The sequence below is a fragment of the Equus caballus genome, chromosome 24, assembly GCF_041296265.1.
Source record: "Equus caballus isolate H_3958 breed thoroughbred chromosome 24, TB-T2T, whole genome shotgun sequence".
NCBI lineage: Eukaryota > Metazoa > Chordata > Mammalia > Perissodactyla > Equidae > Equus > Equus caballus.
In genome coordinates, this window is record NC_091707.1 from 24,023,174 (window position 1) to 24,037,036 (window position 13,863).

At 38.6% G+C, this 13,863-nt stretch overlaps 1 protein-coding gene across 2 annotated transcripts in view; it reads right to left on the reverse strand.

Annotated features, from left to right (window-relative positions):
* ESR2 (estrogen receptor 2) overlaps positions 1 to 13,863 on the reverse strand; it is a 135,470-nt gene that overhangs the window by 102,115 nt on the left and 19,492 nt on the right. The window contains exons 3-4 of one of the 2 annotated variants that reach the window (XM_070249126.1): positions 13,465 to 13,551; positions 11,901 to 12,053 (exon numbers count right to left, since the gene is read on the reverse strand). The gene's annotated coding sequence lies outside the window, so the exon portion shown is untranslated. Of the gene's footprint in view, positions 1 to 11,850; positions 12,054 to 13,464; positions 13,552 to 13,863 lie in introns of both variants that reach the window. The other variant, XM_070249127.1, reaches the window with a different exon arrangement.

A 13,863-nucleotide genomic window follows, 5' to 3' on the forward strand; every position in this document is an offset into this window, starting at 1 on the left:
GTTTTTCTGGCTGAGTAGTATTCCATTGTATATATATACCACATCTTCTTTATCCATTCATCAGTGGATGGGCACTTGGGTTGTTTCCAGGTCTTGGCTATTATGAATAATGCTGCAATGAACACAAGGGTGCATAAGTCTCTTTGAATTGTTGATTTCAAGTTCTTTGGATAAATACCTAGTAGTGAGACAGCTGGGTTGTGTGGTATTTCTATTTTTAATTGTTTGAGGAATCTCCATACTGTTTTCCATAACAGCTGAACCAGTTTGCATTCCCACCAGCAGTGCATCCCTTTCGCCACATCCTCTCCAACATTTACTTTTTGTCTTGGTAATTTTAGCCACTATGACAGGTGTAAGGTGATATGCAATGTAGTTTTGATTTGCATTTCCCTAACAATTAGTGATGTTGAACATCTTTTCATGTGTCTGTCGGTCATCTGTATATCTTCTTCGGAAAAACATCTGTACATATCCTGTGCCCATTTTTTGATTGCATTGTTTTCTTGTTGTTGAGCTGTATGATCTCTTTATATATTTTGGAAATTAACACTTTGTTGCACATATGATTTGCAAATATTTTCTCCCAGTTGGTGGGTTGTATTTTCATTTTGTTCATGGTTTCCTTTGCCTTGCAGAAGGTTTTTACTCTGATGTAGTCCCATTTGTTAATTTTTTTCTTTTGTGTCCCTTGCCTGAGTAGACATGGTATTCAAAAAGATGCTGAAACCGATGTCAAAGAGTGTATTGCCTATATTTTCTTTTAGAAGTTTTATGGTTTCAGGTCTTCCATGTAAGTCTTTAATCCATCTTGAGTTACTTTTGTGTATGGTGCAAGAAAATGTTCTATTTTCACTCTTTTGCCTGTGGCTGTCCAGTTTTCCCAATACCATTTATTGAAGAGACTTTCCATTCTCCATCATATGTTCTTAGCTCCTTTGTTGAAGATCAACTGTCCATAGAAGTGTGGTTTTATTTCTGGGTTTTCGATTCTATTCCATTGATCTGTGTGTCTGTTTTCATGCCAGTTCCATGCTGTTTTGATTACTATAGCTTTGTAGTATATTTTGAAGTCAGGGATTGTGATGCCTCCAGTTTTGTTCTTTTTCTCAAGATTTCATTAGCTACTCGAGGTCTTTTGTTGTTCCCTATAAATTTTAGGATTCTTTGTTCTATTGCTGTTAAGAATGTCATTGGGATTCTGATTGGAATTGCATTGAATCTATAGATTTCTTTAGGTAATATGGACATTTAACTACGTTTATTCTTCTAATCCATGTGCATGGAATATCTTTCCATTTCTTTATGTCATCTTTGATTTCTTTCAATAACGTCTTATAGTCTTCATTGTATAGGTCTTTCACCTCCTTGGTTAAATTTATTCTTAGATATTTTATTCTTTTTTTGCAATTGTAAATGGGATTGTGTTCTTGAGTTCTCTTTTTGCTAGTTCATTACTAGAGTATAGAAATGCAACTGACTTTTGCAAGTTGATTTTGTACCCTGCAACTTTGCTGTAGTTGTTGATTGTTTCTAGTAGTTTTCTGATGGATTCTTTAGGGTTTTCTATATATAGAATCATGTCATCTGCAAACAGTAAGAGTTTCACTTCTTCCTTTCCAATTTGGATACCTTTTATTTCTTTTTCTTGCCTAATTGCTCTGGCCAAAACTGCCAGTACTATGTTGAATAAGAGTGGTGAGAGTGGGCACCCTTGTCTCGTTCATGTTCTCAGAGGGATGACTTTCAGTTTTTCCCCATTGAGTATGATGTTGGCTGTGGGTTTATCATATATGGCCTTTATTATGTTGAGATACTTTCCTTTTAACCCACTTTACTGAGAGTTTTTATCATAAATGGATATTGGATCTTGTCAAATGCTTTCTCTGCATATTGTATGATCATGTGATTTTTATTCCCCATTTTTTTAACGTGGTGACTCATGTTGATTGATTTGCAGATGTTGAACCATCCCTGTGTCCCTGGTGTAAATCCCACTTGATCATGGTGTATGATCTTTTTAATGTATTGCTGTATTCGGTTTGCCAATATTTTGTTGAGGACTTTTGCATCTATGTTCATCAGTGATATTGGCCTGTAATTTTCCTTCTTTGTGTTGTCCTTGTCCGGTATTGGGATCAGGTGATGTTGACCTCATAGAATGAGTTGGGAAGTGTCCCGCCTTCTTCAATTTTTGGAATAGTTTGAGAAGGATAGGTATTAAATCTTCTTTGAATGTTTGGTAGAATTCTCCAGAGAAGCCATTTAGCTCTGGAATTTTATTTTTGGGGAGGTTTTTGATTACTGTTTCAATCTCTTTACTTGTGCTTGGTCTATTCAGGTTCTCTATTTCTTCTTGATGCAGTTTTGGGAGGTTGTATGCGTCTAAGAATTTATCCATTTCATCTAGGTTATCCAATTTGTTGGCATATAGTTTTTCATAGTATTCTCCTATAATCCTTTCTATTTCTGTGGTATCCATTGTAATTTCTCCCCTTTTATTTCTTAGTTTATTTATTTGAAACTTAACTCTTTTTTTCTTAGCCTGGCTAAGGGTTTGTCAATTTTGTTTATCTTTTCAAAGACTCAGCTCTTACTTTCATTGATCCTTTCTACTGTCTTTTTGGTTTCTATTTCATTTATTTCTCTTCTAATTTTTGTTATTTCCTTCAGTCTGCTAACTTTGGGCTTTGTTCTTCTTTTTCTAGTTTTGTTGGGTGTAGTTTAAGATTACTTATTTGAGATTTTTCTTGTTTGTTGAGGCGGGCCTGTATTGCTATGAATTTCCCTCTTAGAATTGCTTTTGCTGTATCTCATGGGAGTTGATATGATGTATTTTTTTTTTAGGAAGATTAGTCCTGAGCTAACATCTGCTGCCAATCCTCCTCTTCTTGCTGAGGAAGACTGGCCGAGAGCTAACATCCATGCCCATCTTCTTCTACTTTATACGTGGGATGCCTACCACAGCATGGCTTTTTGCCAAGCAGTGCCATGTCCACACCCAGGATCTGAACCGGTGAACCCCGGGCCCCCAAAGCGGAATGTGCACACTTAACTGCTGCACCACCAGGCCGGCCCCAAGATATGAAGTATTTTCATTTTCATTTGTCTCCAGATTTTTTTTTATTTCTTTTGATTTCTTCACTGATCCAATGGTTGTTCAGTAGCATGTTGTTTGTCCATATATTTGTGACTTTCCCAGCTTTTTCCTTACAGTTGATTCCTAGTTTCATACCATTATTGTCAGAAAAGATGCTTGATATTATTTCAATCTTCTTAAATTTATTGAGATTTGCCTTCTTTCCCACAATATGGTCTATCTTTGAGAATTTTCCATGTGCATTTGAGAATAATGCATATTCTGCTGGGGGTTTTTTTCCTTTTTTTTTATTGAGTTATTGATAGGTTACAATCTTGTGAAATTTCAGTTGTACATTAATGTTTGTCAGTCATGTTGCAGGTGCATCACTTCACCCTTTGTGCCCACCCCCCACCCCACCTTTCCCCTGGTATCCACTAAACTGTTCTTAGTCCATAATTTTAAATTCCTCATATGAGTGGAGTCATACACAAATTATCCTTCTCTCGCTGGCTTATTTCACTTAACATAATTCTCTCAAGGTCCATCCATGTTATTGCAAATGGAATGATTTTGTTCTGTTTTGCAGCTGAGTAGTATTCCATTGTATATAGGTACCACATCTTCTTTATCCATTTGTCTGTTGCTGGACACTTAGGTTGCTTCCACATCTTGGCTATTGTAAACAGTGCTGCAATAAACATTGGGGTGCACAGGACTTTTGGGATTGCTGACTTCAAGCTCTTTGGATAAATACCCAGTAGTGGGATGGCTGGATCGTATGGTAGTTCTATTTTTAATTTTTTGAGGAATCTCCATCCTGTTTTCCATAGTGGCTGCACCAGTTTGCATTCCCACCAGCAGTGTGTGAGGGTTCCTTTTTCTCTGCAACCTCTCCAACATTTGTTGCCATTAGTTTTAGATATTTTTGTCATTCTAACGGGTGTAAGGTGATATCTTAGTGTAGTTTTGATTTGCATTTCCCTGATGATCAGCGATGATGAGCATCTTTTCATGTGCCTATTGGCCATCAGTATATCTTCTTTGGAGAAATGTCTGTTCATGTCTCCAGCCCATTTTTTGATTGGGTTGTTTGATGTTTTGTGGTTGAGTTGTGAGAGTTCTTTATATATTAAGGATATTCAGCCTTTGTCAGATATATGACTTGCAAATATTTTTTCCCAGATAGTGGGTTGTTTTTTTGTTTCAATCCTGTTTTCACTTGCCTTGAAGAAGCTCTTTAATCTGATGAAGTCCCATTTGTTTGTTCTTTCTATTGTTTCCCTTCTCTGAGAAGGCATGGTGTCCGAAAAGATCCTTTTAATACTGATGTCAAAGAGTGTACTGCCTACGTTTTCTTCCAGAAGCCTTATGGTTTCAGGTCTCACCTTTAGGTCTTTGATCCATTTTGAGTTTATTTTGGTGAATGGTGAAAAGGAATGGTCAATTTTCATTCTTTTACATGTGGCTTTCCAGTTTTCCCAGCACCATTTGTTGAAAAGACTTTCTTTTCTCCATTGTATGCCCTCAGCTCCTTTGTCAAAGATTAGCTGTCCATAGATGTGTGGTTTTATTTCTGGGCTTTCAATTCTGTTCCATTGATCTGTGCACCTGTTTTTGTACCTGTACCATGCTGTTTTGATTACTGTAGCTTTGTAGTATGTTTTGAAGGCAGGGATTGTGATGCCTCCCGGTTTTGTTCTTTTTTCTCAGGATTGCTTTAGAAATTTGGGGTCTTTTGTTGCCCCATATGAATTTTAGGATTCTTTGTTCTAATTCTGTAAAGAATGTCATTGGGATTCTGATTGGGATGGCATTGAATCTGTAGATTGCTTTAGGTAGAACGGACATTTTAACTATGTTTACTCTTCCAATCCATGTACATGGAATGTCTTTCCATCTCCTTATGTTGTCATCCAATTCTCTCAGAAAGGCCTTGTAATTTTCATTATATAGGTCCTTCACTTCCTTAGTTAAATTTACCCCAAGGTATTTTATTCTTTTTGTTGCAATTGTGAATGGTATTGTATTCTTGAGTTCTTTTTCTGTTGGTTCATTACTGGAGTATACAAATGCTACTGATTTATGCAAATTGATTTTATACCCTGCAACTTTGCTGTAGTTGTTGATTACTTCTAACAGTTTTCCAATGGATTCTTTGGGGTTTTCTATATATAAGATCATGTCGTCTGCAAACAGCGAGAGTTTCACTTCTTCCCTCCCTATTTGGGTTCCTTCTATTCCTTTTTCTTGCCTGATTGCTCTGGCCAGGACCTCCAGTACTATGTTAAATAAGAGTGGTGATAGAGGGCATCCTTATCTTGTTCCTGTTTTCAGGGGGATGGCGTTCAGTTTTTGCCCATTGAGTATGATGTTGGCTATGAGTTTGTCATCTATGGCCTTTATTATGTTTAGGTAGTTTCCTTCTATGCCCATTTTGTTCAGAGTTTTTATCGTAAATGGCTGTTGGATCTTGTCAAATGCCTTCTCTGCATCTATTGAGATGATCATGTGGTTTTTATTCCTCAGTTTGTTGATGTGGTGTATCACGTTGATTGATTTGTGGATGTCGAACCATCCCTGTGTCCCTGGTATGAATCCCACCTGATCATGATGTATGATGAATTGCTGAATTCTGGTTGCCAAAATTTTGTTTAGAATTTTTGCATCTATGTTCATCAGTGATATTGGCCTGTAGTTCTCTTTTTTCGTGGTGTCCTTGTCAGGTTTTGGTATCAGCGTGATGTTGGCCTCATAGAATGTGTTAGGAAGTGTTCCATCTTCCCTAATTTTTTGGAATAGCTTGAAAAGGATAGGTATTAAATCCTCTCTGAAAGTTTGGTAGAATTCCCCAGGAAAGCCATCTGGTCCTGGGGTTTTATTCTTTGGGATGTTTTCAATTGCTGTTTCAATCTCTTTCCTTGTGATTGGTCTGTTCAAATTGTCTGCCTCTTCTTGAGTGAGCTTTGGGAGATTGTAGGAGTCCAAGAATTTATCCATTTCCTCTAGGTTATCCATTCTGTTGGCATATAGTTTTTTGTAGTATTCTCTTATAATCTGTTGTATTTCTTCAGAGTCTGTGGTTATTTCTCCTCGCTCATTTCTGATTTTGTTTATTTGAGCTTTCTCCCTTTTTTTCTTTCTAAGTCCGGCTAGTGGTTTGTCAATTTTATTTATCTTCTCAAAAAACCAGCTCTTTGTCTCATTGATCCTTTCTACTGCCTTTTTCGTTTCAACAGTATTTATTTCTGCTCTGATTTTTATTATTTCTCTCCTGCTGACTTTGGGCTTCATTTGTTCTTTTTTCTCTAGTTCAGTTAGGTGTGCTTTAAGGTTGCTTATTTGGGATTTTTCTTGTTTGTTAAGATGTGCCTGTATTGCGATGAATTTTCCTCTTAATACAGCTTTTGCTGTATCCCATATGAGTTGGTATGGCATGCTATCATTTTCATTTGTTTCCAGGTATTTTTTTATTTCTTCTTTAATTTCTTCAATGATCCATTGCTTGTTCAGTAGTGTGTTGTTTAGTCTCCACATCTTTGTGCCTTTCTCAGCTTTTTTCTTGTAATTAATTTCTAGCCTTATAGCACTATGATCTGAGAAGATGCTTGTTATTGTTTCAATTTTTTTAAATTTGTAGAGGTTTGCCTTGTTTCCCAACATATGGTCTATCCTAGAGAATGTTCCATGTGCACTTGAGAAGAATGTGTATTCAGCTCTTTCAGGGTGGAGTGATCTATATATGTCTATTAAGTCCAATTGTTTTAGTTTTTCATTTAGCTCCACTATTTCCTTGTTGATTTTCTGTCTGGATGATCTGTCCATTGATGTGAGTGGGGTGTTGAGGTTCCCTACTATTATTGTGTTGTTTTTAACATCTTCCTTTAGGTCTGTTAATAGTTGCTTTATGAATCTTGGTGCTCCTGTGTTGGGTGCATAGATATTTATAAGCGTTATTTCTTCTTGATGAAGTATCCCTTTGATCATTATATATTGTCCCTCTGTGTCTCTCTTTACCTGTCTTATTTTGAAATCCACTTGGTCTGATATGAGAATTGCAACACCTGCCTTTTTTTCCTTGCTATTTGCTTGAAGTATTGTCCTCCACCCCTTCACCCTGAGTCTGTGTTTGTCCTTGGGGCTGAGGTGTGTTTCCTGGAGGCAAGAAATTGTTGGATCATGTTCTTTAATCCATTTTGCCACTCTGTGTCTTTTTATTGGAGAGTTCAATCCATTCACATTGAGAGTGATTATTGATGCATGTGGACTTAATGCTGTTAATCTGTAGCTCATTATCTTGTTTTCCTGTGTTTCTTTTCCTGTTTGCTTTAGACTACCCATTTAATACTGCAATTTCTTATGCTGGGTTTCTTAGATTTTTCCTTATTTATGATTTGTGACTCTGTTCTGTACTTTATTTTAGTGTCTACCTTGAAGTTTGTATTTAGAATCTTGTGTATAATATAGTCTATTCTCTGGTGGTCTCTTACCTACTTGACCAATACTGATTTAGACGCTTTGCTCTTTCCCTCCTAAATAATTATTTTCATTTTTTATTCCAACTTGTCTTATTAATTTGTAGTTAGAGTGCTAAGATCGTCCTTGTTTTGGTAGTTTCCTTACCTTTACCCTAATGCTATAATTGAATATTTGCTATCCTGTTCTGGTTCTATCCATCGGTCTCCCTAGTCTGTGGATTGTGTCCCCTTTCTCCCTTTTTTCTTTTTTCAGGTATGAGAGCGTTCTTGAGGATTTCTTGTAATGGAGGGCTTTTAGTTACAAATTCCCTTAACTTTTGTTTGTCTGGAAAAGATTTAATTTCTCCTCATATCTGAAGGAAATTCTTGCTGGATAGAGTATTCTTGGCTGAAGATTTTTATCCTTTAAAGCTTTGAATACATCACTCCATTCTCTCCTAGCTTGTAGGGTTTCTGTAGAGAAATCCGCTGACAGTCTGATTGGGGCTCCTTTATAGGTTATTCTCTTTTTTTTCCTTACTTCCCTGAGTATTCTCTCCTTATCTTTCCTATTTGCCAACTTTACTACTATGTGCCTTGCAGTAGGTCTTTTTACACTGACAAATCTAGGAGATCTAAAACCCTCCTCTACACACATTTCTCCGTTGATCCCTAGATTTGGGAAGTTCTCTTCAATAATTTCGTTAAGCACACTTTCTGCTCCATTTTCCTTTTCCATATTCTCGGGAATTCCTATGATCCTTATGTTCTTACTCCTCATTGAATCCATTATCTCTCAGAGATTTTCCTCATTTTTTAAAATTCTTAGTTCTCTTTCTTTCTCTGTCTGGCACCATTCAGCCTGTCTATCTTCGATTATGCTAATTTTCTCCTCTATGTTGTCTACACGGGCATTCAGGGAATCCGTATTCTGTTTTATCCGGTCCATTGTGTTTTTCATCTCAAGTAATTCTGTTTGATTCTTCTTTATGATTTCAATCTCTTTTGTGAAGTAACTCCAGAACTCAGCTTGTTTCTCTATCTTTCTCTCTGTCTCATTGAGTTTTTTGATTATAGCTGCTCTGAATTCATTATCACTTAGTTTACCTAATTCCAAGTCCTCAGGACTTAATTCTGTGTTTTTATTGTTTTCCCTCTGGTCTGGGGCTTTCATAAATTGCTGGTTGGTAGAGGAGTGTTTTTTCCTCATGGTGGCAGAATTCAGTTGCAGTTACAGCCTGTCGCCACTAGATGGGGGTAAAGAGCCACGTGTTATGAGCTCTCCGCCTTGGGGCAAGATGGCGGCGCCCCCTGGCTTTGCTGGGGGGGAGGGGCTGTTACTCACACGCAGCGGTCTGGGTTCAGATCAGTTCTGTTCTCTGGTCTCCCAAGGCCCTTGATTTATGGGGTCCCTGAGGACGGAAGCTTCTCCCCGCCCCCCCCCGCCCCCCCCCCCCCCCCCGTCAGCAGGTCTCCACTGAATCAGCAGCAGGAGTCCTGGATGATCCCCCCGTTGCGTGGCCCCTCCCCCGCTCCTTCCTGACCGGCGCCGCAGCGATCGCAGACTCTAGGGGAGGGAGCAATGTTTTCTCCTACCGTTCCAGTGCCTCCGAAGGTGTAAAGCTAGGTTTATGATCTCTGCCTTCTTGGTATTGTAGGTCTCTAACAAGCTGGCATTATGTTTATTCTCTGAAATTCAGTTCTTCCAATCTTTTGTTGTATTTTGGAGGGGAGAGAATCCCAGGTCAGCTCACCCCACCATTTTGCTCCGCCCCCTCCTGTGTTCTGCTGTTTTTTGATGGAGTGTTCTTTTTATCTATCTATTAAGTCCATCTGCTCTAGTTTTTCATTTAATTCCACTGTTTCCTTGTTGACTTTTTGTTGGGTGATCTATCCATTGATGTAAGTGGGTTATTGAGGTCTCCTACTATTATTGTGTTGCTGTTAAGATCTCCTTTTTGGTCTGCTAATAGTTGCTTTATGTATTTGGTGCTCCTGTTTTAGGTGCATATGTATTCATAAGTGCTATGTCCTCCTGGTGGAAAGTCCCTTTTATCATTATATACTGCCCCTTTGTCTCTCATTGTCTTTTTTTATCTTGAAGTCTGGTTTGTCTGATATAAGTATGGCAACACCTTCTTTCTTTTGTGTGCCATTTGCTTGTAGTATTGTCTTCCATCCATTCACCCTAAGTCTGTGTTTGTCTTTAGAACTGAGATGTGTCTCCTGGAGGCAGCATATTGTTGGGTCTTGTTTCTTAATCCATCCCACCACTCTATGTCTTTTGATTGGAGAATTCAATCCATTTACATTTAGAGTGCTTATTGACATATGAGGGCTTAATATTGCCACTTTATCTTTTGTTTTCCAGTTGTTCCACATTTCCTTTGTTTCTCCTCCCATGTATTTCTGACTGCCATTTCAGTTTGGTGGTTTTCTGTGATGGTTTTCAGTTTTCTCCTTATTTACCATTTGTGTCTCTGTTCTGATTTTTTCTTTAGCGTTTACCATGGGTTTTGTATAAAAGCTCTCATAGATGAGACAGTCCATTTTCTGATAGTCTCTTATCTCCATTAGCCTAAGCAAGTTCCACCTCTTTCCTCTTCCCCATCTAAGATATTTTTGTCACAAATTATTACATTTTGTGTTGTGAGTCTGTGGTTAAAATGAAGTGTTTATAGTTATTTTTGATGCTTTCCTTCCCTTTGTCTTTAATGTTACAATTAAGTGTTTGCTAACCTATTCTGATAGAGCTGCAATTTTCTGATTTTGTCTGTCTATCTCCTTGCTCAAGGCTTTGTAAACCGTTTCCTTTTCATTTCAGGTGTGAGGGCATTCTTGATCATTTCTTATAGGGGTGGGGGGTCTTGTGGTGATGAACTCCCTCAGCTTCTGTTTATCTGGGAAAGTCTTTATTTCTCCATCATATCTGAAGGATAGTTTCACTGGATAGAGTATTCTTGGCTGAAAGTTTTTGTCTTTCAGTATTTTGAATATATCATTCCACTCTCTCCTAACCTATAAGGTTTCCACTGAGAAACCTGCTGAAAGCCTCATAGGGGTTCCTTTGTAGATTATTCTCTTCTGCCTTGCTGCCCTTAATATGTTTGCTTTGTCATTTACGTTTTCCAGTTTTACTACTATATGCCTTGGAGAAGGTCTTTGTGCATTGATTTAATTAGGAGTTATACTGGCTTTGTTTACTGTAATTCCAGTCCCTTCCATAGATTTGGGAAGTTCTCAGCTATTATTTCTTTGAACAAGTTCTCTGCTCCTTTCTCCCTTTCTTCTCCCTCTTGAATACCTATAATCCTTATGTTGCATTTCCTAATTGAGTCAGATATTTCTCAGATAATTTTTTCATTTTTTTTAAGTCTTAGTTCTCTCTCCTCCTCCACCTGAAGCCTTTCTATATTTCTGTCCTCCAAAGTACTAATTTTGTCCTCTATAATGTCAGTTCTGTTTTTGAAGGTTTCTAGATTGTATTGTATTGCATCTCATTCATTGTGTTCTTCATCTCTGGCATTTCTGTTTGGGTTTTTTTAGAGTTTTGATCTCTTTTGTGGAGAATTCTTTCTGCTTATTAATTTTATTCCTGAGTTCACTGAATTGTCTTTCTGAATTTTCTTGTAACTCATTGAGTTTCTTTATAACTCTTTTGAATTCTCTGTCATTTAGATTGTAAATTTCTGTGACTTTAGGCTTGGTTTCTGGAGATTGTCATTTTCCTTCTGATCTGGAGTATTAATGTATTTCTTCATGGTGTTTGATGTAGTGGACCTTTGCCAGCACATAATGGTAGTTTCTGGTCACAGATTCCACCTGCCAACACTTGGGGGGTAGGGGCAGGAGCTGTCTGTTCTCAACCTGCTGTGTCCACTGCAAGTTGTGCCCATCCACTGGAAGCTGTGCTGATAGGGCTCATCTGCATCTGACTGCTGGCTGCCCCTGCCTGGTGGGTCACACACACAGGCTCAGGCACTCTGGTGTGGATCCACTGCCCCAGCCAACTGGCCAAGTTGGTGCACCAGGCAGGTGGGAGTGCTTTCTTTCACATGTGCAAGACTGCTCCACACTCACTGGTGGCTCACCTGAGCTGCTGGGCTTTGTAGGGGTGCCCACGTGGTGGCTGAGCCACCTTGGTGTGGAGTGTTCCCCACATGCTGGGATGCAGGTCATAAAGTGAAAGCATTCATGTGAAGGCCTGCCTGTCCCCTGCCCTGCTGCCGCCACTTAAGGGTCACACACTGGCCACTGCACATGGACTCACAACCTAGATTGCTGCCACTGGGGAGGGGGAGGATATCTGCTCACCTCCTTCCACTGCTTCCCATCGATGCAGTACCCCCAAACTTCAGACTTACGGCTGCATGGATCTCTCAGACATCCTATTGCTCTGTGTGGGTATCCTCTGTTGGTTAATGAATGTCCTTTTTGTTGTATCTTAGCAGGGAGAGACCAAGGGAACAGCTCACTCCACCATGATGCTGACATCACTCTCCACTTCATTCTTCCTGCTAATTATAAGACAAACAAACAAACAAATCTGGACGAAATTTATAAGGCAACTCACAGAAGCCCTAAAGATGAAGAAAAGAAGGTAGACTGGTTAGTAACCTTGGGCGGTGAGTTTCCTGGGGTTTTGTTTGCCTCTAGTATATCTGGACCTGGGCACAGGAGAGTCACTCAATCTGGAAACACCAATGGGCACAGACCAAAAAGCTCCAAGGAAAGCTCACTTTCTTCAGCCAAAAGACTGGGGGGAAAAGCATCTCAAAAGAACAGAAGTATTTTTACCAAAGCTTCCCTACTCAAGACAAACATCTCAAAAAAGTGACTCCCCTCTCACTTCCCACCGTGGGTGGAGCCCTATCTCCCACCTCTGCCCTGCACTTAGGAGTAGAAACCCCTGCACATGATCCTGCACTCTTCATTAGAACCTGGGCTGACATTGCATCCTAGATAAGCATTGATCTACTTCTGGGTCAACCAAGCTGAATTTGGGGAAAGTCTTTTGGTAAAAACTCCATCTTATACAGGTTCTGAGCCTTCTTTTTTGCCACTTTTATCCCATAAGTCAATTAAGCGTCTTTTTGTCTAGGCTAGGCAAATTCTTTCTAGGCAAAGGAGCTTAAAAATGGCTTTCAGCTAGAAAGCCTGTCTAGATTTTCTCCTCATTTTTGACCTGGTAATTCCTTACTGCTTTGTCATTTCGTTGATGCTTTTAAGAAGAGACTTTTACCATTTTATCTATCTTTTTCTATGTAGATCTTTTTAGCAAAAGAGCTTGTGCAATAATCTAGATTTCCATTACTATAAACATGAAGTCCACTTTTTAAAAACTTTGTATTGAATTATATCATACATAAAGAAAAGTACACAAATCATAACTCTACAGCTGGATGGATTTTCACAGGGTATATATACTCATGTAACTAGTACCCAGAACAAGTACCAGCACCCAAGAAGTTCTTCTCTTTACCACTTTCACTACCTCCCCCAAAGGAAATCATTCTCCTAACTTCAAAACTGTAGTTGAGTTTTGCTAGTTTTTCAGCTTCAAAAATGAAATTGCAACTTTTTGAAACTTGCTTCTTGTGTCAAATACTATATATGTAAGACTCATCTGTGTTGTATGTGTAGCAATAGTTCATTCATTCTCATTGCTGACAGTGTCCCATTGAATGAATATGCCATAATCTATCCATGCTACTCTTAATGGATTGGAATCACTCAGTCATAAGGTATGTGTCTATTTGGTTTTAGAAAACACTGCCAAATACATTTTCAAACTAGTTGTACCAATTTAACCTCTTACTAGCCATGTATGAGAATTCTGATTCTTTGTCTACTCTTGACAAATCACTTTTAACCACCTATGAAATCCTCAGTTACTTAACAAAAGAAAACAGTATCTTCTGTTCCCACCTCACATCATCCAAGATCTCTTGTCCTTTTATTAAACTCTGGGTTCTGAGTAAGCAAGTTCAGTTTCTGGACTTCAGTCAAGTAAAACTGTGAAATTAGAGGAGAGAAAATTATTAAAGAAAAGAAATTTGCATCATAAAGAATCTAGAGAAAAGAGGCAGAAAAAAAGAGAAGAGGAAGAAATGCTCTGGGCTGTATAGGCTCTGGATCTGGGAGTTTCTGAAGAGACTTGAGAGTAAGGTGAAAGAGTGTTAAAGTAACCAGATTAGGCCCAAGATGGAGTCACTTATGCTAAACCCAATGTCCACAACCCAAAACTTAACTAAATTTCTATGTTAGGCTCACCCAGAAAAGAAAAGTCTAGGTCAACTAATCAGTACTTGCCTGCTCAGTACAAGT